Here is a 7910-nt window from a genome sequence, read left to right as displayed (position 1 = left end):
CCCCTAAGCTGCATTGTACAGTAGGACGACCAGGGTCCTTGTACTTAACGATTCTATTATGTTCCGTTAAAGTTGGAAACTGTTCAGTTAAAAAGGCATCTTTAGGAATCTTTGTCTTACGCCTAGTAGTGCAGAACTCTTTAAGAAACTTAGCATGGTGAGATAACTTTTTAATCTTTTCCAGAAAAGGTAAGTTTATCGTTAGATTTTTAAAAACTTTCCTAATCTCATCAAAGTTTGTATCCCTGTTTAACATAGCTAATTTCTGGGGAAACGATGGTTTCTCTCTATATTTAGCGTATGGATCAACTGGATGTCTAACCTTTACTTTATGTTTCTTACGTTGTGGTTTAACTGGTACCTCTATAGGGGTAGGCTCTTCAGTTTCTATTACGGTATCTAGTTTAATCTCCGGTGTAGGGACAACTGGTGGGGTAACTATAGGCATAGTTACTTTGTTATCAACCACTTTCCCAGAGCGGAGAGTGGTGATGGCATTTAGCTCACCTACATTTGCATTTTCCGTACTAGTATTACCGTTCACCTCAAAGGATGTGTTTGTTGTTTTAGGATTAGCTATCGCTTGTCTTGGAAACACACCTTTGGGTTGTACTTTCTCTTGTGCTAACTGCTGTAAGGAAAGTTAGATGGCTTGTAAAATCTGTTGTTGAGATTGCATAAAGGTATCGAAACGATCTGGTTGTGGAAGAGTGTTAGCTATAGATTGTATGACAGGAAATATGTCACGTTGATTATTAATGGGTGGATTTTGATAATTATTATTTACCGGAACGATACCTCTATTAACATTATAATTATTATTGTTATAATTATTATAACTACCCTGACCTTGCGCTTGGTTATTATAATTATTATAATTACTCTGACCTTGTCTTTGTCGTGGTGGAGCTTGGTTATAATTGTTTGCTTGCCTAACATTTTGATTATTAAACCCTAGAGGTGTTACTTGTTGATTATTTCTCCAACTGAAGTTGGGATGTTGTCTCCAAGGGGCGTTAGTAATAGGAAAACTATTAATCGAGCAAACATTATCTTGTTGTATTTGTTGTTGGTCATAGTCATAGGCTAGAGGACAATAGGAGTCGGGATGCTCTGGACTCAAATAGAAATTACATGGATTGGAGTTGACATTCATGACGGGGATAGGCGTTTGTTGAACAGAAATAGCCTCTACCTTTTTAGTTAGAGATTCGATTAAATTTTTAAGTTCCGGATCTAGTTTCATCTCAAACATACCGGCGGCTTTAATTGTTGTAGAAGAACTAGCGGAACGGAGAAATCGTCACTACCCCCAGCTTATTATTACGCTTTAATTTGATATTCTAAAATTTATAAGCCTCTCGAGGCTCCCTTTACTTAGGAAACTACCCCATTCATTATGTCAAGCACCTCCTTGTGGTGGTGTATGATCCCCTTGAAAAAAAGGCAAAACTAGTGTGTCTTTTTCGAGGTTATGGTGTGGACACTCTATAAGTAGATCGGTGAAACGATTCCAAGCCTCTGAAAATGATTCATGAGGATTCTGTTGAAAGAAATGAATCTTGGAAAGCATTTCATCGGTCTTCAGTAGTAGGTAAAAATGTTCCATAAATAGTTGAACAAGTTTAGCCCACGAGTCCACCAAATTAGCGCTTGGGCGCTTTTACAAGACGCCTTATTTATCGGCTAAAGTGAAGGGAAATACCCTTAGTTTAATTTGTTCAGCACCAACCGTAGGATGGTGGAATGTAGTAATGACTTGGTCAATCCTACGCATGTGCTGATAAGGTTTTTCATTGTTTAACCCATGAAAAATGGGTAACAAATTAAATATATTTGGGGGGATTCGGAAATCCCCCACTGGGTCTGATAGAACGATGCAAGATTTAGGGCTATCGTTCAAGGCTTTGTAAAAGTCAGAGAGAGGTGACTCTCTTTCTTTAGCCATTACTTCAGGTGGTGTGTGTGGTATATTAGCTAGAGGTGTAGTGAGTGGTATACTAGAAAGGCGTGTTTGTTGACGTTGCCGGTTGATTACGTTAGGCGTTTTTCTTTGGCCTAACCTTAATCTCATGCAAGGCTAAACCAATCTTAATGAAACACAATAACACTCCAAACAATCCTGATATGCTAGTATGAACCTCTAACAGGAGATGCAAGGTGTGGAAGAAAAGAGTACCTGAATGCATTCTTGCTTCGCTTATGAATAGCGTCTTGTTTATGCGTGGTCAATGTGTATAACAAGTTAAAACACTGAAAACTATGAAGAAATGGAAATTTGAAACAAACCTGTGGAAATCGGGCAGATTTAGCAGAGGCGCAGGTCGCGCTCAGAATAGGCCTAGGTAGGGCGCAGGTAGCGCTCAGGTTCAAGTTGGAGTTCCAGGCATTTGGGCGCAGGTCGCACTCAAATTTAGCCTTGGTAGAGGCGTAGCGGGTCGCTACCGGTAGTAAAATTCAAGGTCCAGCGCCAAAGGGGGGGCTTCGTGTTTTGCCTTGGCGGTGGCGCTGGTCACTTCTCCAAAAAGTGGAGTTCCAGTGCTTGGGCGCGGGTGGTGCTCCAATTTAGCTTGCCCAGGGAGCGGGTCATTCTCCATGTAATTCTTCGAGGAAAATTTTTCAGTGCTGAAACAGACAACCACAGTGAGAATCAAACAAGGGTGGGTGGGTTATGGGACTTTGGAAAACTATCAATTCTAAAGAAAACAATACTAAAAGGAACTAAGATGGCAGCGGCGCCATTTGATAATACGATAAAATTGATAGAATTTTACTAATAAATAAAGGGATGAAACTCTAAACGTAAGTAAAACTAAAACTGAACTATACTCGTGATTATCAAAGATTTCTACTATCGATACTATTGAAGTAGAGTTGGAATAGAAGATTCGTTCCACTTCTAGTTCTTTAGCATTCAAGTTTTCTATAATTGCGAATCTATCCAAAGTCTAACGAGAGTTTTATGAAGGAAATTCTAAGAACAAGATACTAACTATAATGATTCAACTACGAAATGCTACGGGATACTAAGGTTTGAATCTAGAATAAGAATTAGGGGGGAATTGAATCCACCTTGAATCAAACTTAATAAACTAGCATAGATTGTTGTAATCCAATTCTTACGTTCTTACAATAAGAATTGGTCGTTCTAATCCCTAATTATACATGGCATCTCTACCAATTCATAACTAGTATGTGAGGACGTCCACCCACTCTCATGGAGAATCAACGGCCTTCTAGAGTGGAATAGACTCTTACAACGATTCTACACTATACAATCAAGTGTTCATCAAGGTTTCATCAAACCCCTCTAATAGAGGTTTAGCCTTGATTTATCAAACTATCATTTCCATATGAATTAACACTAGACATCATAAAAAGATTGGAACTTTGCTTATTTAAACTCAAATGGAAACTACTCATGCAATAATTGATTTAAACTAATAATGACAAATAAGTAAATCTAAGAATTGAAACTAATAATTAATGGAAAACGAAATTAGATTATCAAGACCTAAATATTTTATTGATCTAACAACTAAATAACAATCATTCAATACTTAAATTAAAACAAGAATAACAACTAATTAATTAATTGAAAAACTAGATCTAGAACTAAGCTTTAATGGCTACTTTCTATCCTAAGCTAATTGATATTTAAGAGCTAAGTCTTATGTGTGGAAATGGAGGAGACCAAATCCACATTTTCGTGCATGGGCTGAGGGTCCATGTTTTGGGCCGGCAAATCGAGCCCAAAGCCCAATTTCTTCAGTCCACAGGGCCCTTTTCAGCTGGCTTTGACTTCAACATTCTTTTTCATCTACTTTTTCTCTTCTGATTGGGCCAAGGTTTAGACCATTGGAAAGCTCTTTCTGAGCCGGTCGTTTTGACATAAGGTACGCCCAATTCTAAGGCCTGAGTCCAAAAATACGATCTTCGGAAGTTCTGCTGACTTTTGTGTGCTGTTTCTGCCCGTCTTGTCATTTAATCACAGAATTTCTTAGCAACCAACCTTTGCTCCTTTATATCGCCAAAGTGGCACATTTCTGCATATAATTGACTTCAATGCCTAAATTACATAAAAACACGTAATTAGCATTAACTCTTATTTATTACTCGCATAATTGGTCTAAAAGTATTATTATTAAGGGGTTAAAACTACAGTTTTGGGCTCTTATCACCTACTATATAACCATTACCACATATAAGAGCAAAAACACCACATAGTGCCTTGAACAACAATGGCCACTTAATTAGATCCGTGTTTTCAATCAAAACTCTTGATACCAAAGCACTACAATAAAAGCAAACAGATGAACAACAATCATTGCTTTGGGGACTAACATAAACAGTAAGCAAGGCCCAAATATATGTTTGACAAACAAGTTATTAGCAAAGCACTAGCATGATTACTACTTACAAAGAACCCAATGCAGTCCCCCGTATTGTATGTGGCCTTAAGAATTTCCAGAATGCATCTTTGAACACTAAAAACTTTTTTAATAATGGATCATCAGATCCCGCATCTCCAACTTGAGTAGAACCCTGCACATGTACATATCAAAATGTGTAAAATTAGACCCGAGCTAAAAAAAATGATTATTAAAAACAAAACACTCATTTTCATATAAGAATTATAGTAACTTAACATACCCAAACAGAGAAATGCCTCATTCTTCGACTTGGTATCGACTTAGTGAAGTTTCTACTGCTAAAACTGGATGAATTCTTGGTGGAATTTGTCGAAAAATGACTAGTTTTCAAGGTAATATACTTTATCTGTATCTTATGATGATGAGAAGTAGTGATGAAATGGGGTGGAGTTATAGTTGAAGGAGTGTAGAAGCATAGTTCCATTGAGGGAGTGGAAGTTGAAGACGGTTAAGTTTTGACTTTTGAGGACGTACTTCAGTTCGTTCATTGTTTTTGCTATTTATGGGTTAAGTGGATACCAAACATCACGAAAAAAAGTATACAATATATGAAGTAAAAACAATTTAGTTAGAGTTTTATTTAAAATTGCTTACCGGAACACTGAGTTTGCTTTTTGGAACATAACCAAACTCATTCTTTATAGAAGGACCATCAGAACAAGTTTTCAAGTCGTGTTCTTGAGAAGAAACAGAAGAATACCCTTTCGCTTACTAAATTTAAATATAATTTGATTTAGTTCCAAAATGACAATTCTATTCATATAAATCGTGCTTGAACGGACCCTAATCATATTATATAAGTAAATTTTCATCACTACTGAGATATTTGACGAAAGTGCACCAATCAATACACACTTTAATCGCTCTGCCATTAACAGAAGATGCTAAAAGGTACTAAACAAGGCAAAACTCGTGTCAGGTCACATTAAGGCTCAAAACAGACCAAAGCTTGTTTTAGGAGACGTCAAAGACAAGTTTAACCCTTCCAAGAATTTTTTTCCTCAGGTATCACCATGAAGAAGAACTACAAAGATGGATACAGTCTGCAAAGCACATTATTACAGACTCAAAATGTGGTGTAACATGTGAATCATGCTCGGGGGCAAAGCACAAGCTACTCCTTAGAAAAATGGGGGCGGCGAGAGTGAGATGAAAGGTCTCCCTCAACAGATCCCAAGTTCCATAATGTATGCGGGGGAAAAAAATGAAAAAACACAATTCCTACCAAATCAAAGAGTATAAAGCTGGACTAAGTAGCATGTTAAACCAGAAAAAGGAAGAATAAAAAGTGAAGTTCCTAAGTTATATACTAACCACACAGAGAAGTTGTCTTTTTCCAGGGGTGTCTGCCCCATGGTTACTGAACTTTGCTTCTAAAACTACTATTAGAGCGACGTTATCCTACAAATTAATGGAATATTCACAATAATTAATAGGTTACAGACACCAAGGAAAGTACACAGAAAGAACACATGGTGCAGACCCACCAAACACCGAATCAAATGATTTTTCATAATGGACAATAAAATGTAGAGTACCTCTTGAAGGCAAAGGATATCTGCACGATATCCAACAATCTCCCGCAATAAGTTTTGTCTGCGGTAGGCCCAAGAAGGGAAATAACTGTATAAATCATTTGAAGCATACACATCTGACAGAATATTGTATGAAAGCACAGTAAAGGTTCCTGAAGGTACGAGCGTCCAAATCTAAATTGCCCATCACATCAACACCAGTCACTGGAACCAAGTGCCTCGGACTAGGGGTTGGGGGTGGAATTACATGGGAAGTCAATATTGTGTTAGCATGACCAATAGGCAATTTCTTTTCTGCATCAAATGACACACTCAAACTTGAGAACATGCCCAATATCATCAGTTGTTGGTGTATATGTCTTCAATCGTCCGACCTCAAACCAGGTTTCACCACCACTCCTTTCGGTAACAGCTGCTGGATATGAAGGAGTAGATCCATTACTTAAACTAGTATTGTGCCCTATACTTGGAGTAGAACCGGACAGGCTCACATTGCTAGCTCCAGATCCAGAAGTATTAAAGCGTCCAAAAAGTTCTTCCTCTTCAGTGCCATTTTCATTTACAACACTAGATGCCCTTTCATGTAAGGTACGATGATGCTGCCAGGCATCTAAAAAGCACCTAGGAGAGCAATGGTAACTTTTCGCAACATGTATCTTTGCTTTGACACAACCAAGGCACTGTAAGGTTGCTTGTTAAGAAGGATGCACACTGCGAATTGCAACTTTTCGGGTCACTTTGGATCGATACCGCAAAAGAAACAAATGTAACTACATCACATGAATGACTTTTGCAATCTCAATAACAACATAGCATGACTATGCATTGCTTGAAACATTGTTAGAGAGAATTCAAGTGGATCGAGGACACTACCCATTTCCATCATCACAAACAGTTGTCTTACTAACACGTCCAATAAACAGGTCAGTACTTATTATTTCCCTTAGTTATGAACAACAAGTAAAAAACTAAATTAAGCTCTCTGTCGAGGCTATATGCCATTCTACCATGTAAAATGTGACTATTATTTTAAGTATAGATGCCTCCAAACAATAGGCTTTATCTCCAAACAATAGGCTTTATCCCCAAACAATATTACTTACTAACATACACAAGCCAATAACATCATATGGAAAATAATATGAGAGTATCTCCTATTAGTCTCTTACACGTCCATATATGTGTGCCTAATTTTCGCTTTCTGACATTATAGGGTGAAAAACGAGTAGAGCATAAAAAATAAAAAGAAGAAAAAAAAAATGGGAAACTTACCACCTATACCTCAAGCTAAAACCATTAATAGCGGAAGATTCGGGAACATCATCAGTAGTAATAGAAGTATCAGGGCATTGTAAAAGTACATAAGGAGTTAGCTCACATCCTATAATTGGAATGTCGGACCGAAGATGTACTCTAAGCACACTTAGCATTCTTCTTCACAATCTTCTTCTTCACTCTCAAATTAGTAAACTTCTTCTTCTTCTTCTTCACTTGTTAAACTGTAACACCCTCATTTTATTAAATGTCCAAAATTAATTATTTTACAAAATAATAATAATAATAGTAATATAATATTGACTAAGTCTTAAGTTAAGTGGAGTGAATATGTATGCTTGACTTTTGGAAAAAAAAAGAGAGAAAAATAGTTTGTTTGGTTTGAAAATGATTTAATAGGAAAGTTTTAAGTTTTAAAATAATGTGTAGAGATTGTATTAATGAAACAAGGAGAGAATAATTCCGAAATTTATGGGAGAAAATATGGAAAGTTTCTTAAAGTAAAATATGGCAGAATTCTTTAGAATGGATGGTTTTTCAAAAATGGAGGTTTTTTAAAGAAAAACTAATTTTTCATTAGAACTAGACAAGTTAAAACAAAGAAGAACAGAGCATGGATCATGCGTATTCTAGCTGGCGCAGAATCGGTTTTCTTTCATATTCTAGA

The 7910-nt window shown here is 36.9% G+C and overlaps 1 pseudogene; it reads right to left on the bottom strand.

Moving 5' to 3' along the window:
* Window positions 1-5434: 5434 nt before the first annotated feature.
* Window positions 5435-7398, bottom strand: LOC147505842 (carbon catabolite repressor protein 4 homolog 2-like; annotated as a pseudogene).
* Between the last annotated feature and the right edge of the window lie 512 nt (window positions 7399-7910).

This window comes from Coptis chinensis, chromosome 4, assembly GCF_015680905.1.
Source record: "Coptis chinensis isolate HL-2020 chromosome 4, ASM1568090v1, whole genome shotgun sequence".
In the NCBI taxonomy this organism is placed as follows: Eukaryota; Viridiplantae; Streptophyta; class Magnoliopsida; order Ranunculales; family Ranunculaceae; genus Coptis; species Coptis chinensis.
The sequence above is the reverse complement of the archived record's forward strand: the minus strand, read 5'-3'. Positions and strand labels throughout refer to the sequence as shown.